At 44.6% G+C, this 19,305-nt stretch overlaps 1 pseudogene; it reads right to left on the bottom strand.

The window, feature by feature from the left end:
• Nucleotides 1-1,289: 1,289 nt before the first annotated feature.
• Nucleotides 1,290-13,109, bottom strand: LOC135527198 (myotubularin-related protein 9-like; annotated as a pseudogene).
• Nucleotides 13,110-19,305: the final 6,196 nt, after the last annotated feature.

Here is a 19,305-nt window from a genome sequence, read left to right on the forward strand (position 1 = left end):
TAAGAGGAAGAGACTTGCTTGGGCCAAGAAACACGAGCAATGGACATTAGACCAGTGGAAATTTGTCCTTTGGTCTGGAGTCCAAATGGGAGATGTTTGGTTCCAACCACCGTGTCTTGGTGAGACGCAGTGTGGATGAACTGATATTCTCCGTATGTACTATTTCCCACCAAAAAGCATGGAGGAGGAGGTGTTATGGTGTGAGGGTGCTTTGCTGGTGACAATGTCTGTGATTTATTTAGAATACAAGGCACACTTAACCAGCATGGCTACCACAACATTTTGCAGCGATACGCCATCCCATCTGGTTTGGGCTAAGTGGGACTATCATTTGTTTTTCAACAGGACAAATGACCCAACACACCTCCAGGTTGTGTAAGGGATATTTTACCAAGAAGGAGAGTGATGGAGTGCTGCATCAGATCACCTGGCCTCCACAATCCCCCTACCACAACCAAATTGAGATGGTTTGGGATGAGTTGGACCACAGAGTGAAGGAAAGCAGCCAACAAGTGCTCGGCACATGTGGGAACTCCTTCAAGACTGTTGAAAAGCATTCCAGGTGAAGCTGGTTGAGAGAATGCCAAGAGTGTGCAAGCTGTCCTCAAGGCAAAGAGTGGCTATTTGAAGAATCTCAAATATAAAATATATTTATATTTGTTTAGAACATTTTTGGTTACTACATGATTCCATATGTGTTATTTCATAGTTTGATGTCTTCACTATTATTCTACATTGTAGATAATAGTAAAAATATATTTTTAAAAACCTTGAATGAGTAGGTGTGTCCACACATTTGACTGGTACTGTATGTGTTGTAGGTAGCCTGATACGGTAAGCAACATGACTAGGTGTTCCAAAAGTTTTCTTATGTATATGTGTTTTGTCCTGAAATGCATCATAGTACTAGGCTAAGGTTAAAAGGACATCACATTAGTCCTGCACGAAATAAGCTATGAAATTGTTTGAATTCATCTTGTGAAATGTTTGATTGTCAACAATAATATACATTACATTTTCCCTGATCTCTTAATTCTAGAAAACAAAATCTGGACTTGCAGTGAAAACAGTATTAAAAAGGTAGTTAGAGTAGATATGTGTCATCATGAGAGAAACATTTTTAACAATGAGGAACTTTCACAGTATGCGATGCAATTTGATGTCCATAGGAGAAGCAATCTCTTGCAATAAAAGTAGATTTATTCTCTCCCTCAACAGTCAATCAACCAGGATGAGCCTCCAGTGTCTCTGTGTGTCACTGTATTGTTGTCCTCTCTTCATCAATGTTTTCAACTTTCCTCACGGCACTCAATGACAAGGTTCCATATCTCCCGGTGTTCCCTCAGGTGAAAAGCATGTTGGGTCCACCGCAGGAGCAGACCTTAAGACACATCCAGAAAAAGACATGTTCTTCGGGAATAATGCAATATTTTTTGGTGCGTATTACTTATCGATTAACTGTTTTAGTAAATACTCTTCATGTAATAGCTATTTAGATTCACCCATCCAACATTCAGCGTATGTCAGAGGGCTGCTGAAGGGGAGAGCAGCCCCAGATCTGCCTGTAGTACTGTAACTCACCTCTCCAGAGCTGCAGGGACTGTGGCTCGAAGGAGGGCCAGATGACCAGCTCAGTAGGCTCATACAGGGGGTAGAGTAGTGCTCCCTCGCCCAGGGCCTCAGGAGGGACTGGAACAGACAGTGGGTTCTCTCCTTCGCCCCTGCAGCACACCTAACAATAGAGAGAGACAGATGAAGAGCAAGTGGAAAGGTACAGACAGATGCAGATTTAGTGTGGATAGACTATATTCTTGGACAAGGACTGTGGATATAAGGAGTCTGGACAACGGATGAATCCAGGTGTCACACGTCTCAACTCTCCTGATCGCTGTTGCAGAGGAAGGTGCCATAGTCTGAAGCGTAGACCTCATTGGCCAGCTGCAGCAGCAGAGGCTCAGAGAAGCCCGCGGCCATGGGGAACTGCCGGGCCAGCTGCCACACACAGTCCAGCAGCATCATCAACACTGGATGCTGCTGATCGTCCCATGAGCTCCATCACTTGATCTAAAGAAATTATGAATTACCAGACACTGACGATGATTTACGGATGATGAGAAGCACATTTCTTTATTGATAATAATGTGGGGTAGAGATGTCCTCTTGATTGTTGCTAACGAGAGTAGACATGAGAGTTTATGGTCGCACGCTGTCAATAGGTTTGTGCGCTCAAAACCCATTGTTGTGCATTGCTCAGTGTCACGCTCTGACCCTAGTTATTGTGTTAATTGTTTGTTTTAGTTGGTCAGGACGTGAGTTGGGTGGGCATTCTATGTTTTGTGTTTCTAGGTTGTTTTTCTGTGTTCGGCTTTGTATGGTTCTCAATCAGAGGCAGGTGTCGTTAGTTGTCTCTGATTGAGAATCATACTTAGGTAGCCTGGGTTTCACTGTTGTTTTGTGGGTGATTGTTTCCCTGTCTGTGTTTGTGTCACCACACAGGACTGTTTTGGTTTTCACATTTATTGTTTGGTAATTTGAAGTGTTTGTATTTATTTATTAAATAAGATGAACACTCGCTGCGCTTTGGTCCTCTCCTTCCCAGGAAGAAAGCCATTACACCCAGTATGTAACTCATGTATTTATGATCAGGAAGTACAACTGATATATTCCTGTTTGACTATTAAATCATGTGGGTTAAGCTTAAGAAATGGAGCTGCTTACCTTGTTTTCCTCATTAATTGAAGAGGGTTATCTGTTAATTTCCTGGTCTGAGAATTGACGGAGAAATGGGGCGTGTTTGAGCGCATAGTTTCTTACGTACAGTACATGTTTATATCCCTGGTTGTATTTATGCTTAAAGCATTGTGTAGAATCTTTATTGAAGTGTGTGCACTATGGAAAAACATTTATGTTTATAATATGAACAGGTGTATATTGTAATGGTTGCCCTTGATTCTGAGTATACATCCTGGTAATCTGTCTGGACCTGCGGCCTTGCAAATGTTAACCTGTTTAAAGGTCTTACTCACATCGGCTATAGAGAGTGTGATCACATAGTTGTTCGTAACAGCTGATGCTCTCATGCATGGTTCAGTGTTGTTTGCCTCGAAGTGAACATATTTGGTATTGAGCTCGACTGGTAGGCTTGCATCACTGGGCAGCGGCTGGGTTTCCATTCGTAATCTGTGATATACTGAACAAAAATCTAAACGCAACATACAACAATTTCAAAGAGTAAATTGAAATAAATTCATTAGGGCCTATCTATGGATTTCACATTGCTGGGCAAGGGCGCAGCCATGGGCGTGTCTGGGAGGGCATAGGCCTACTGGGGAGCCAGGCTCAGCCAATCAGAATACGTTTTCCCCCACAAAAGGGCTTTATTACAGACATAAATACTCCTCAGTTTCATCAGCTGTCCGGGTGGCTGGTCTCAGATGATCCCACAGGTGAAGAAGCTAGATGTGGTGGTCCTGGGCTGGCGTGGTTACACGTGGTTTTTAGGCCAGTTGGACCTACTGCCAAATTCTAAAATGAAGTTGGTGGCAGCTTATGGTAGGTAAATTAATATTAAATTCTCTGGCAACAGCTCTGGTGGACATTCCTGCAGTCAGCATACCAATTGCACGCTCCCTCAAAACTTGACACATCTCTGGCATTGTATTGTGTGACAAAACTGCACATTTTAGTGGCCTTTTATTATCTCCAGCACAAGGTGCACCTGTGTAATGACCATGCTGTTTAATCACCTTCTTGATGGGACACACCTGTCAGGTGTATGGATTATCTTGGCAAAAGAGAAATGCTCACTAACAGGAATGTAAACAAATGTGTGCACTTTGTTGTTGAGAAATACGCTTTTTGTGCATAGGGAACATTTCTGGGATCTTTTATTTCAGCTCATGAAATATGGCACCAACACTTAATATTTTTGTTCAGTATAGTTTTCAAGGCCTGCCACGTCTGATGAGTGTCAGAGCCGGTGTAGTAGGATTCGATCTTAATCGTGTATTGACGCTCTGCCTGTTTGCTGGGGCTGAGCTCCCTGCCATACATGACCTCTACACTAGGCGGTGTCAGAGGAAGGCCCTAAAAATTGTCAAAGATTCCAGACACCAAGTCATAGACTGTTCTCTCTGCTACCGCACGGAAAGCAGTACCAATGCATCAAGTCTGCCCCCAATCCACAAGACTGCTAAATTGTTTGGTTGAATAGTTGTTCACGATGCATGTAACAAATACAATTTGATTTGATTGTTAATTAATCATTGTGTGAAATGTATTCCCATTGGTGGATGCATTGTGGGTATAAGAATCCTGCTACTTAATTGTTTGAGAGAGGCAGGGATCAGGTCAGCATGCCTCCAGGTTTAAAGCTATACTTGACACCTGGGTTTTTCTTTGATAGAGTTCCACATATTTTGATTCAGATTGTCTTTGATCATCAACCACTGTTTTTTTTGTTTTGTTGTAAACAAAGTTTTCGCCAGTCTATTTTCTCCATCTACATATAAAAAGGCTCACTCTGGGAAAGAGAAGTCAATATCTGCTGTTGCCTCTTCACTGTTATAATCCTACCGCATGGCCAACCTTACACACATACTGTCACACCCTGACCATAGTTTAATTGTATGTTTCTATGTTTTGGTTGGTCAGGGTGTGATCTGAGTGGGCATTCTATGTTGGATGTCTTGTTTGTCTAGTTCTATGTCTGGCCTGATATGGTTCTCAATCAGAGGCAGGTGTTAGTCATTGTCTCTGATTGGGAACCATATTTAGGTAGCCTGGGTTTCACTGTGTGTTGGTGGGTGATTGTTCCTGTCTCTGTGTGGTTTCACCAGATAGGCTCGGTCACTTTGGTTTTTCTTTTTACTTGTTTTGGAAGAGAAGAGAAGAGAACGAGCGCCATTCTCCTTGCGGAGATGGTGCTAAATACATCAACACGGTCGGTCCCTGGGATTGGGCTGGCCAACACGATTCGGTTTGCTTGGAAGGAAAAGGAGTTGGAGCCTTTAGGACGGGAATCTTTTGGAAGGATAATATTGATGGGGATTCTAAAGCTGACGGTGAAGGACGTGTTTTGTTTCCAAGGCAACTCGTTGGAGGGAGCATACGACGTCGCGCTATATACAGAAGAAAAACACGATGATATCCTGAGAAGGGCAAGAGCAGTGGGAGGTGAGAGGCCGATGTGCCACTACGAAATAACAAGCCTGGCGAAGAATAACTTTAGGGTTGTAACTGTCAACATTTACAACCCTTACGTTAAGGACGAAGAGGTGAGGGCTTTTCTGGGGAGATACATGGATAACGTCTCCTCAGCTAGGCACCTCAAAGACTCCCTTGGGTTTTGGAATGGGAGGAGAGGCTTCCAGGCCCTCCTCAGGGAGGACCCAAAGGGACATGGCGGCTACCTCCATCCTCCTGCTATGTTCTCCCTTGGGGCTGACAGGGGGATGTTGTTTTATGCACGTCAGCCCCCATTTTGCAGGGGCTGTATGGCCTACGGACACATTTTCGCCTCATGCAGCATGAGAAAATGCAGATTTTGTGGATCTGAGGATCACGAGGCGAGGGATTGTGTCAAGCCTAAGACATGCCATGGGTGTGGCTCGTCAGCACACCTGTGGCGGGGGTGCCCGGCCCGTCAGAGGTCATATGCGTCTGCGGCTGGGGGGGGAGAAGGAGCGGGGGATGGGGATGGGGGAAGAAGAGGAGGGGAAGGAAGCACGCCTCATGACAAGAGTACAAGTCCAGAGGGGAAGGCCACAAGGAAGGAAGAGGAGCAAGAAGCGGCGGATGGAAGAGAGAAGGAAACGGAAGGCACGGAAGTAGGAGAACCAGGAAAAGAGGCGGAAGAAGGCAACCGAGTGGAGGAGCATGAGAGAGAAGAAAGCGAGGGAGGAGTGGTGGAGAAGGAGACGGTGGAAGAGCAAGTGGACTGGGGGGAAAGTGCCCTGGTGGAAGAGATGAGGGGTATGGTGGAGGAGCTGGCAGGGGGGGAGGGTGGTATCTCTCCACTGCCGCCATCACCAAAGAAGAGAATGAAGAGGAGGGTGCGATTGGCCGACAGTGAGGGGGAGGGGATGGCCAAGAGAGTGATGGGGGTGGGAGAAACCTCTGGGTTGCTGCTGGTTTCCCCAGGCCCTCAACCTCGTGTGGGTTAGGACACACCTAACAAGACTCAGGACTGGGTACAGGAGGAGGTGGGGAGTTTTTTGTTTGGGGACTCAGCCTCCCAAAAATTTTTCCAAACCAGCTGCAACACTGGGGAGGGGGAGGATTGTGGGGGTAGACCCAGGGTGGGGGTAGACCCATCCCTGCATCCTGGGATGGTGTGATGGAGGAAGGGGGGGGGATGTCGGGATTACGGATGATGTTCTCACCGGTAGATATGGAGCAGGGGAGCATCGGGTGATTCTTTTGTGGTAATGCAGGGGAGGGTTATAGGGGCGGATGTCACGATAAGGGATTGCAAATTTAGATTAGTGGTGGTGTATGGGCCACAGGTGGTGGCAGACAGGAGGGAGATGGTGGACTGTCTGATGCCCCTGTGTGTCACAAATAGGAAATTAGTGATAGGGGGGGATTTTAATACAGATTTAGGAAGAGGGGGGATAGCAGTGCAGGCGCCATTGCCAGGCTAATGGCTTGCCATGGTCTGGTAGATGGTGGTCTGCACACTACTCCGAAAATGGACGGTCCTACATGGCGTAACTCCAGGGGGGTTGAGCGGAGGCTCGACTATATTTTTGTACCCAGGTCTTTGGGTAATTTGTCTTGGCGGCTGTTGCCTGTTTTCTTTTCGGATCACGACGGGGTGCTCCTGCAGGTGGGGTCGCCAGTCTGCCTCTTTGGTAGGGGGTACTGGAAGCTAGATCGGGATGTGCTGGAGGAGCAGGCTTTTGTTGACGGGTTTTATGGTTTCTTTAGGAGGCTTGAGGGCCTCCGGTCCATGTGCGAGGGGGTGTTAGAGTGGTGGGAATTAGTTAAGGTGAGGATTAGGGCTTTTATAATAGGGTATTGCAAGAGGAAAAAAAGGGAGGAGAGGAGGGAGGTGGATCATATCCAAAGGTTAATTGAACTCGAATACGAGGCAGGCAACCTCGGCGGGTCGTTTGACTGGGAGAGATCCGCAACCCTAAAGGCGCAGCTCAGGGAGTTGCAGGAGCGGAAGGCTCGAGCTTTCCTGGAGCGTGCGCATAGTGGCTTTTTAGAACATAATGAGACTTGTTCTGCTATGTTCTTTAAGTTGGTTAGGGCAAGACAGAGTAGGAAGGTAATGCATGGTGTTAGGGAAGAAAATGGTAGTATAGTTAGAGAACCAGAGGTTATGGTCAGGGTGACAACTGATCATTTCCGAGGTTTATTTAAGGAAAGGGAAATAGATGTAGAGCAGGGAAATGTGTTTTTAGAACACTTGTCCAGGCGATTGCCGGAGGACATTAGAGAAGTGATGGAGGCCCAGATTTCACTAGAAGAGGTTGAGAGCGCTCTTAGGAGGATGGGAAAAAGGAAGGTGCCTGGGATGGATGGGCTGCCGGCTGAGTTTTATCTCAAGTTTTGGGGTATACTTGGACCAGTGGTCCTCGAAGTCTTGAAGGCCATCCTTGAGACGGGGGTCCCGGGGGGATCAATGGCTGTTGGTGTGCTGTCACTTTTATATAAGAAGGGGGAAGTAACAGACCTTGGCAACTGGCGGCCGTTGACCATGCTGTGTGTAGATTACAAGCTACTTGCAAAGGTTTTAGCAGACCGGTTGTGCACAGCCCTTCCCTACGTCGTTCATGAGGATCAGACGTGCGGGGTAGAGGGCCGCTCTATTAGATGGAACCTACAGTTAATCAGGGACTCCATCGCTTGGGTTGAAGATAGAGGACTGCCTTTTATGGGAGCAGCGCTAGATCAGGCAAAAGCCTTCGATCGCGTGAATAGATCCTTTTTATTCAGAGTGTTAGGTCGATTAGGATTTGGGGAGAAGTTTATAGGATGGATTCGTACATTATAGGTCGGAGCGGGGTGCCGAGTTAGTGTAAATAGTCACTTGGGTGACGTTTTTGACCTCTCGTCTGGGGTCAGGCAGGGGTGCCCACTCTCGGCTCTCCTCTTCGTTCTGTACATGGAGCCTCTGGGGGCTGCCATTAGGGCAGACACAGGGGTGGAAGGTTTGCTGATCCCTGGAAGTGGTGGGCTGCGTGTTAAGATGACGCAGTACGCCGACGACACTTCCTTGCTGTTGTGCAAGGACTCGTGCCTGACAAGGTCCCTTGCCATCTTTGGGGATTTCACCCGAGCGTCGGGAGCAGTTCTGAACCATGCAAAGTCTTCCGTCAAGTTTTTCGGAAGATGGCGCGGTAGAACGGATGTGCCTGGGGGGGTTATCTCTCTGTGAGGGGGCCCTGAGGATTCTCGGGGTCCATTTTGAGACCTCCGGCTCAGCGACGCTAAACTGGAACATGCGTATCGCAGTGGTACAGAGGAAGCTAGCAATGTGGAAAGCTAGGTATTTGTCTTTTATGGGCAAAGTCCTGGTCCTAAAGGTGGATGTGTTGCCGTCTCTTTTGTATTTGGCATACATCTACCCATTGCCGGCTTGTCTGAGCAGGCCTCTAGTGAGGCTTGTGTTTCAGTTTATGTGGAGTGGCAGGTGCGAGTGGGTCGCCAGGGCACGCATGATCTGTCCCATCGGGGAGGGAGGTAGGGGGGTACCACATTTCCCCCTCAAGCTGGACACAATTTTTGTTTCTTTCTTGTTAAAACCTCTTGGAACTCCCCATCCCGGATCCGGGATCGTGACTAAAGCCTCAGGCTCATTAGCATAACGCAACGTTAACGATTTCTGAAAATCGCAAATAAAATGAAAATAATGCTCTCAAGCTTAGCCTTTTCTTAACAACACTGTCATCTCAGATTTTCAAAATATGCTTTTGAACCATAGAAATTGACTAATTTGTGTAAGAGTATGCAAAGCTAGCATAGCATTTTGAGTAGCATTTAGCACGCAACATTTTCACAAAAACCAGATAACCAAATAAATAAAATAATTTACCTTTGAAGAGCTTCTGATGTTTTCAATGAGGAGACTCTCAGTTACATACCAAATGCGCAGTTTTTCCTGAAAGCGTCTGTGTGTAGGAGAAATCGTTCCGTTTTCTACATTGCATCTGGCTACCGAAACGAACCGAAAATTCAGTCACCTACAACGTAAAACTTTTTCCGAATTAACTACATAATATCGACCGAAACATGGCAAACGTTGTTTGTAATCAATCCTCAAGGTGTTTTTTCACATATCTCTTCATTGATATATCGTTCGTGGAAGCTTGCTTTCCTCTCTGAATCGCATGGAAAAATACTGGCAGCTGACTTTTGCGCACCAATTTCGGCGCAGGACACCGGGCGGACACCTGGTAAATGTGGTCTCTTATGGTCAATCTTCCAATGATCTGCCTACAAATACGTCACAATGCTGCAGACACCTTGGGGAAACGACAGAAAGGGTTGACTCACTCCTCTTGCATTCACAGCCATATAAGGAGACAATGGAAAACAGAGCATCAAAAATCCTGCTCATTTCCTGGATGCCGTCTCATCTTGGTTTTGCCTGAAGCTCACGTTCTAGGGCACGCACATTAAATATCTTGGTAGTTCTGGACACGTCAGAGTGTTTTCTTTCGAAAGCTACCAATTATATGCATAGTCGAGCATCTTTTTGTGACAAAATATTGCGCTTAAAACAGGCACGTTTTTTTATCCAATAATGAAATCGCGCCCCCATAGATGTAAGAGGTTAACGGAGCTTGCTGAGCCGGTGATACACCCGTCCGGTTACCTCCTGCGGGTATTTTTCTCGTATCAGGCGAGAAGCATAATGGTGTGGTCTAACACGGGTCCTCGGGCGGAACAGCTGCCGTGGCACTTTGGTCATGCGGCCAAGTGGCTGCGTGCGCACCCTGAGGTTGAAGTTGCCCGAGTAGGTTTAGATCATAGGCACCTGTACGAGGAGGTCAGAAAGGCAGGGAGTCCGGCTCCTGTAGTGGGCATCTCGGAAGTGGTCTGGGAGGGAGTGCAGGCGCGGGGTCTGGACAACAGGCTCAAGGACCTGAATTGGCTGAGCCTTCATAAGTGTTTGCCGGTACGTTCCATCTTGTACCGGTATAGTTTGGTGCAATCCCCCACCTGTCCAAGATCCTCTTGTGGCAGGGAGGAGACTGTGCGCCATGTCTTTTGGGACTGTGCCTTTGCCGGAGTAGTATGGGCTAGGGCACGGGTGTTGTTAGGTTTGGTAAAGGGGGATTTTGTTTTGACGTGGGCCAGGTTAGAGAGGGGTGTAAGGAGAGCGAGAGGGACGGATAGGGACAGGTTTCTGCTCTGGCTTCTCATGAGTCTCTTTAAACGGGGGCTGTGGGAAGCAAGGCAGAACATGGTGAAGACAGGGAGAGTTTGGGGCGTGGAAGGGATAGTGAGGAGGGTGGAAGGAGATTTGAGGGGGAGGATGAAGAGGGAGGAGAGGAAGTGGGGGAGGCATGCTGCTCGGGAGAGGTGGAAGGGGGGTTTAGGGCTGGGTGTCATTTAGATTTGTAAGAGGATAGATTAGGGACGGGGAGATAGGGAAATGTATTTTGTAGGGTGACGGGGAGGGAAGATGCTCCCCTGAGGTTTTGTTTGGGGTTTATGTTTAGTTTAATTAGTTTAATTAAAATACCATTATTTGAGTATGTATGTAAATTATGAGTTGTAAAGAATGAATGGTATTGAAGGTAATAAATTATTTTTTATAAAAAAATAAAAAAATAAAAAGATAGGGCTGTTTCGGTTTCGTTTGTTGTTTTGTATTGTTCATCTACATTAAAGATGTATCTAACTAACCACGCTGCATTTTGGTCCGATCCTTGTTCCACCTCTTCGTCAGAGGAGGAGTTGGAAGAAAATCGCTACACATACACACACAGGAAGCCGGCCAGTGTGCGTGTATTTAGGTCCAGGATGAGTTGGGCCAAAGAGCTCAGCAGAAGGGTGGTGTCTGTGACCTTTGAACCATGGACTAGAACAGTGTGGCCATCCCTGGACACAGCCACAGAGCACCATAGAGGGTTACATAACATACACTGAACAAAAATATAAACACAACAATTACAAATATTTTACTGAGTTACAGTTCATATAAGGAAATCAGTCAATTGAAATATATTAATCAGGCCCTAATCTATGGATTTCACATGACTGGGAATACAGAAAACCAGTCAGTATGTGGTGTGACCACCATTTGCCTCATGCATCGCAACACATCTCCTTCGCATAGAGTTGATCAGGCTGTTGATTGTGGCCTGTGGAATGTTGTCCAACTCCTCATCAATGGCTGTGGGAAGTTGCTGGATATTGGTGGGAACTGGAACGCGCTGTCGTACACATCGTTTTCAGAGGATCCCAAACATGCTCAATGGGTGAGTATGCAGGCCATGGAAGAACTGGGAGTTCTCCAGCTTGCTCAGTAAGCAGTCCACACTGTGGGAGTGATCCCCACAGGCCTCCACCAGCTTAATCAGACTCCTGGGGCACCTTTCTCCTGGGGATACACACATACAACTATTCAGTCAATAGGCATAGAGCTATTCAGCCAAACAAATGTGGCATTGTTTGGCATGACAAAAAAAAGAGTTGGCTAAAGCAGAAACAGCCTGGCAACTACGTTAGACATACGTAGCCACAAACACATAAAAGAACTCACACACAACAGGCAAACACAGACACCTTTCCAGTTGGCAGTGCAGTCTCTTCCAACAGCTGTAGCTAGATCTGGACTCCAACCTGCCCTCTGTCATCCTGGTCTGCTGAGCATATTGCTTGGAACGGGTGTCAACGATGTAACCCAGCCCAGAGCTGTAAATTACTGACTGGAGGAGGAGCGCATCCTCCCTACAGCGCTTCCTATTGGCTCCCGTCAGGGTCCGGCTACTGCACATGATGACCTGGGAAACACAATTTTGCTATTTGATACCGTAGATGCCATCTACAGACAAAAGTATGGCATTGTAGTTACATGAATGTATCTGTGTGTGACTGCAACTCCATTTATGTGTGTGTTCATGTGTGGGCTCCCGAGTGGCGCAGCGGTTTAAGGCACTACATCTCAGTGCTAGAGGCGTCACTACAGACCCTGGTTCGATCCCGGGCTGTACCGCAACCGTGATCGGGAGTTCCATGGAGTGGTGCACAATTGACCCAGCGTCGTCTGGGTTAGGGGAGGGTTTGTAAATAAGAAGGCCGTCATTGTAAATAAGAAGTTGTTCTTAGCTGCCTAGTTAAATAAAGGTTATTAAGACACACAGTGTAGTCTCTGTTCACATGACTCAGTCTCTACCTATCCTGCTGCAGGGGGAGATGAAAGTTGGAAGACACAACAACACAGATACATATAGTTCACTGTTAAACAATGAGGGTGATTTGTGGTTCTATATATACACAACCTTTTGAGGGCCATATATGAAGCGAGCCATTGAACCCTTTTTGGTTTGAAATAATATGATTTCTTCTAACAGTGCCTACACTGAGTCTGTTAGGTTGTCTTGACATAGTGATCCCCAGGATATCATATGTTTTAGAACTACAGTAGCCTAAATGTACCATGTCAAGGGTTTCACAGGAAGCTGACTATATAGCTTAGCAGGGATTCATGTTGTTTCCCACATGTACTGTATACACTACACAGTAATAATGTAGTAAGTGAAACCACATGTACTAGGCTGCAGAGCTGGTATTGTGGTCTCAGCAGGATGAATTGATCTGAATCTTGACCCTTCCATTGCCACTGCCCAGTGACCCATAGGCATGTTGCTCTGTTCCCAACCCCCTCTGTAGACTTCCTGATCCCAGCGCTCTGTTTTCCTGTCACATGTGAAGACCTGGATTCTAGTCTGTGATGATTATCTCTGATTTTAGATTTAATGCAACAGCGACGGGATATATATGTATGTGTGTGTGTGTGTGTGTGTGTGTGTGTGTGTGTGGCACTTACTAGCTCCTCCATTTGAGCGTAGGCCTGTGGAGGCGATGAGACACCCAACTGGTCCTGGAGACTGAGTTTAAATGATCTGTAGAAAAATGGATACATATCGGACACACTTACCAGAGAAGAGAGAGACCACAGAGAGCGAGAGCAAGAGAGAGAGAGAGGGGGGGGGGTGGAGCGAGCGAGAGAGGAGGGGGATATGTATGAATGACAAAAAGTCACTAACTAGCCTAAATAAAATGCACGGTGTGTATGTAGAGCCTGTGTGTATTCTACCACCCTGCTAGTGTACCTCAATGTCCAGCTAGAGAACACACAGTACCTTACACTTGAGGGTGATTGTTCCAGAGTACCCGGATGGCGTTTTATATGAAACACACACACACCATCATAAGGGCCTGTCTCACCCTACACTTTACACTCAACACTACCCCTCAGGGTTCTATGATCTGGGCTGAAAAATAAAGTCTTGGAGTTTCTCTAAGTAACAGTATGTGATACCTACATTTCCCCTCCATTACAACTCTTTGTCTGCAGTACACCTCCGAACCAGATTCATCACGGCTGCAAATGAATGCTGAAAGTCCTCAATTCTTTGCAGTTCATGACAAAAAGCATGTGGAGGAAAACATTAAGAATCCTCTGTTCCTTTCGCACAGTACTACGGACATGGAAAGCAGCATAGTGCAAAACACAAAAAACACATCCAGACTCACACACAAGGTATCTCACAATTATGTAAATCCTTTGTCTCTGGCCTGTACTAGAGAAGAGGCCAATAGGTTTTCCATAATGGGCAGGGAGGGAGAGAGAGTTAGGAGGGGGCTTTGGTTAGTGAGACATCCTTATCAACAGCAAACTTAATAATAATAATAATAATAATAATAACAGCAACAGTAATAATAATATATTCCGTTTAGCAGACGCTTTTATCCAAAGCGACTTACAGTCATGCATGCATAACCAGAAACCCTGACCCAACATTCACTGAGTGATTGTAGGCAGGGCCATATTACAGAACAGACAGGCAGGGCACGTGCCCTGGAGCCCCCAACCCCCAAGGGGCCGCCAACCCCCTCCAATTTATTTATTTTTGATAAATATGAAGAATTGCGGGATTAGATTGGAAAATGTGTAGAAATGCAGGACATTTGCTTTTAAACTGCAACATTTTCTCTAAGCCTCATGAAAGAATGTGTAGAAATAGCATTATATAACTGCATATATTTCTCTCTGCAATATTGTTTTCTTCTATTTTTTTTTTAAATAGAATGGCCCCGGAGTCAGTGCCCCAGGGCCCCAAATGTGGTAATCCGGCCCTGTGTATAGGATGGGAAAAATGTTAACAGGTTAAACTTGATTAGTAACTATTAGTAGACCTATGCGCAATATGTCAATTGGCTGTCAGCACATTGAAATATGGGGTTTAAGCAATATGGCAGCAGTTCTGTATTCTAGGCTATATGGTCCATCAATCCAACTTTGAATGTTGGTGACATTGGTAGGCTATACTCAGTGGTGTAAAGTACTTTAGTAAAAACTACTACTTCAGTAGTTTTTGGGGGTATCTGTACTTTACTAGTCATATGTTTGACAACTTTTACTTTTACTGCGCTACATTCCTAAAGAAAAGAATGTACTTTTTACTCCATACATTTTCCCTGGACACCCAGAACATTTTGACAGGAAAATAGTCCAATTCAAGAGAACATCCCTGGTCATCCCTACTGCCTCTGATCTGGCGGACTCACTCAACACAAATGCTTTGTTTGTAAATGATGTCTGAGTGTTGGAATGTGCCCCTGGCTTTCCGTCAATAAAAAGACAAAAAAAGAAAATGATGCCGTCTGATTTGCTTTACATAAGGAATTTGAAATGGTTTATACTTTTACTTTTGATAATTAAGTACATTTTAGCAATTCCATTTACTTTTGATACTTAAGTATATTTTAAAACCAAATACTTTTAGACTTTTACTAAAGTAGTATTTTACTGGGTGACTTTCACTTTTACTTGAGTCATTTTCTATTAAGGTATTTTTACTTTTACTCAAGTATGACAAATTAGTACTTTTTCCACCACTGGCTATACTTTCATGAACAAGCAGGCACCTATTGGCCTCACCCCACTTACGCATAGCCATGGGAAGTAAGGGTTTGGAGGGTGCTGCAGCACCACCAGAAAATTCCAAATTAAAAACGCCTTTACTAGTCCTGTATTAGCGGACCGATATGTCTGTAGCGCAGGTCGTTTTAGAATGCGTAACTAGCAAAAGGCTGGTGCTAAATAGGCTGGTGCTAAATATCTCAAAAACTAAAAGTATCGTTTTTGGGACAAATCACTCACTCAACCCTAACCCTAACCTGCTGGGTGTAACCCTAGATAGCAAGCGGTCATGGTCAAAACATATAGACTCAATGGTTTCTAAAATGGGAAGAGGTCTGTCCATAATAATGCTTGGCTCCACTTTCTTGACATCTAAATCAACCAGACAGGTCCTACTGGCCCTAGTTTTGCTGTGTTAGAAAATGCAAAGAGTGTGGCTACTTTGAAGAATCTTTGTTTAACACTTTTGGTTACTACATGATTACATGTGTGTTATTTCATAGTGTTGATGTCTTCACTATTATTCTACAATATAGAAAATAGTAAAAAATAAAGAAAAACCCTTGAATGACTAGGTGTGTCCAAACTTTTAACTGGTACTGTATATTTACTAAAACCTCCTGTGTTGTGTGCTTGTTCATTTACCAGGTACTGTATGAATGTCTACCAATGGCATGCCTGGTGAGTGACTGGCGAGAAATTGAACCAGTCACTCAAAACATTTATAAACTATTTAAAAAGTATAAATAGTACTCACTTTAGATTAGGGACTGCAAAACGACTTTACTAATGATTTGTCATAGAACAAAGCCGGGACTAGTTTATGTGGGTGAGGATAGATTTCCAGCGTTGTGCTTCATTTGACAGTGCAGTGCGCAAAGGTTATGTGTAACCTTCTGCCAAGAAGTGACAAGCCTTTCAGCAAGTGAAATAAGCAGGAGATAGGTGGGACTTTCCACCCTTCAGTGGCTGTGGTGATGTGATGTAATGTAATCTGACACCACAGTCACTCATTACTACAGTGTATAAACACAATTCCTGGGCTGAAGAGAGTGATTCAGAAGCTTCTAAACATTTATAAAACAATTCAAATACACACAGTCCGCGAATTGACCTTTACTGTAATCAAATAAAATAAAATGTTATTTGTCACATGCACCAAATATCAACAGGTGTAGTAGACCTTAACATGAAATGCTGACTTACAAGCCCTTAACCAACAATGCAGTTAAGAAAAATATGTTTATATAGCACTGTATAAATGTCTATTAGACGGCTATTGCCTTATTGTTATAAAAGCCAATTTAGCGACTTGTTCGGGCTAAATTGCAAGTAGTAGCCTATTGTATAAATGTTCTCCCAAATCCCCCATTTCCCTAATTAGCCTATAGTAGGTATGAAATATATTTCATACAATACACAGCTAAAATATGAGGCCTAGCTGGCAGCAGTAGGCTACATGATCTGTGTCAGTGTGCATGAGTGTGTCTTCTCTGTTTTCTTCCTATACCTTGACTGCACCACAGCAGCTGATCTGTCATTTCTGCACCACAGCAGCTGATCTGTCATTTCTGCACAACAGCAGCTAATCTGCCATTTCTGCACCACAGTAGCCGATCTGCCATTTCTGCACCACAGCAGCTAATCTGCCATTTCTGCACCACAGCAGCTGATCTGCCATTTCTGCACCACAGCAGCTGATCTGCCATTTCTGCACCACAGCAGCTGATCTGCCATTTCTGCACCACAGCAGCTGATCTGCCATTTCTGCACCACAGCAGCTGATCTGTCATTTCTGCACCACAGTAGCTGATCTGCCATTTCTGCGCCACAGTAGCTGATCTGTCATTTCTCACAGACACAGCACTAGGACCTGCTGAACCAGACCTTTTAGCAAGTAAGTCGGTTCATTTCACAAATTTAGCAGCTTCGGCCTCAAAAGCCCTTTTTTGTCTAACTTTTTCGGTACTATACCCTTCTGTTTTTCTGTTCTGACTTAGTGACTGACGGAGAGTCAGAGCAGGTCTCGCTCTCTTTGATTTATGTGTGCTTTACTTTGAATGTTAATTCACGCCACCTCAGCTCAGCTAATCAGAAACCTGGGCCGACCCATCTTCGTAGGTGCCCAGCCTTTGCCCACTGGTCAGCCAAATGCTTAATATAGATTATTATGGAAATCTGAAGACATAACAACTAGGATAGGTTGCTAATAAGACTAGGATTATGCCTTTGGCTTCTGGGCAAAGAAAGAAAGTTGATATGAAACCAATAGAACAGGAGAGAAATGACACGAGGAAGTCTTTAGGCCTATAAAGTAATTCCCTAAATGTTTCTATGGTCAGATTTTGGCTAGGCTACTTTGAAGCAAGGTAAGAGTACCAATTATACCGTGACATTTGGGGGACTCTTTTTCACAGTGCCTTGCGAAAGTATTCACCCCCCTTGGAATTTTTCCTATTTTGTTGCCTTACAACCTGGTATTAAAATTTTTTTTTTGTGGTTTTGTATCATTTAATGTACACAACACGCCTTACCACTTTAAAGATTCAGAATATTTTTTATTGCGAAACAAACAAGAAATAAAACAAAAAAACAGAAAACTTGAGCGTGCATAACTATTCACCCACCCAAAGTCAATACTTTGTAGAACCACCTTTTGCAGCAATTACAGCTGCAAGTCTCTTGGGATATGTCTCTATACGCTTGGCCCATCTAGCCACTGGGATTCGTTGCCCATTCTTCAATGCAAAACTACTCCAGCTCCTTCAAGTTGGATGGGTTCCTGCTGGTGTACAGCAATATATAAGTCATACCACAGATTCTCAATTGGATTGAGGTCTGGGTTTCGACTAGGCCATTCCAAGAATTTTAAATGTTTCCCCTTAAACCACTCGAGTGTTGCTTTAGCAGTATGCTTAGGGTCATTGTCCTGCTGGAAGGTGAACCTCTGTCCCAGTCTAAAATATCTGGGATGGTATTCTTAGGGGGGTGAGAGGTGTTGGGTTTGTGCCAACGTTTTCCTTGATGGCCAAAATGCTACATTTTTGTATCATCTGAACATAATACCTTCTTCCATATGTTTGCTTATTATTTTCTTTAAGCAATGGCTTTTTTTCTGGACACTCTTCCGTAAAGCCCAGCTCTGTGGAGTGTATGACTTAAAGGGGTACTATGGACAGATACTCCAATCTCCACTGTGGAGCTTTGCTGCTCCTTCAGGCTAATTCCTTGGTCACTTTGATGCCTCTCTGATTAATGCCCTCTTTCCTGGTACGTGAGTTTTGGTGGGAGGACCTCTCTTGTCAGGTTTGTTGTGGTGCCATATTCCTTAAATTCTTTAATAAAGGATTTAATGGTGCTCTGTGGGATGTTCAAAGTTTCGGATATTTTTGTATAACCCAACCATGATCTGTACTTCTCCACAACTTTGTCCTTAACCTGTTTGGAGAGCTCCTTGGTCTTCATGGTGAAGCTTGCTTGGTGGTGCCCCTTGCTTAGTGGTGTTGCAGACTCTTGGGCCTTTCAGAACAGGTGTATCTACAGTTGAAGTCGAAAGTTTACATACACTTAGGTTGGAGTCATTAAACTTGTTTTTTAACCACTCCACAAATTTCTTGTTAACAAACTATAGTTTTGGCAAGTCGGTTAGGACATCTACTTCTACTTCAACTGTATCTCCCAGGCATATTACATAATTTATGCAGCAGCATACAAGACATTTTTGTACTCACCTTGGTGTGCTCACTTGAATAGGAAGGTGGCACAGCAGTCCTTCGTGGGCCAATTTTATCATCAAAGTCAGGCATTATTTGGATTAATGGTGCTTTCAAGACAACTGCAAACTCTGAAAAAAACAAGGTTGAATCATGACGTCAGTGATCTTCAAGTTGTTGCTCTAGAAAGAGCTGTGCCGAAGAACAGCCTAAGAACAGCTCTTAGCCCTGGTATATTGGCCATGTACCACACCCCCTTGGGCCTTATTGCTTAATTCGACCATTGGAGTTGAGTATGTATAAAAATCATACTAGATTTTATGAGTGAAATCTGCTGTCTCTTTCAAGCTGTTGTTGAACCATCCCAGACTAGTTAGTTTACATTACTCATCTAGTAACTTCAGGTCACCAATCCAAAGCAAGCCACTGTATTGGTCAACATTTGTGAATACCATTCTCATTCCCAGTGTGTTGACCTAG

The sequence above is a fragment of the Oncorhynchus masou genome, chromosome 32 (assembly GCF_036934945.1).
Source record: "Oncorhynchus masou masou isolate Uvic2021 chromosome 32, UVic_Omas_1.1, whole genome shotgun sequence".
In the NCBI taxonomy this organism is placed as follows: Eukaryota; Metazoa; Chordata; class Actinopteri; order Salmoniformes; family Salmonidae; genus Oncorhynchus; species Oncorhynchus masou.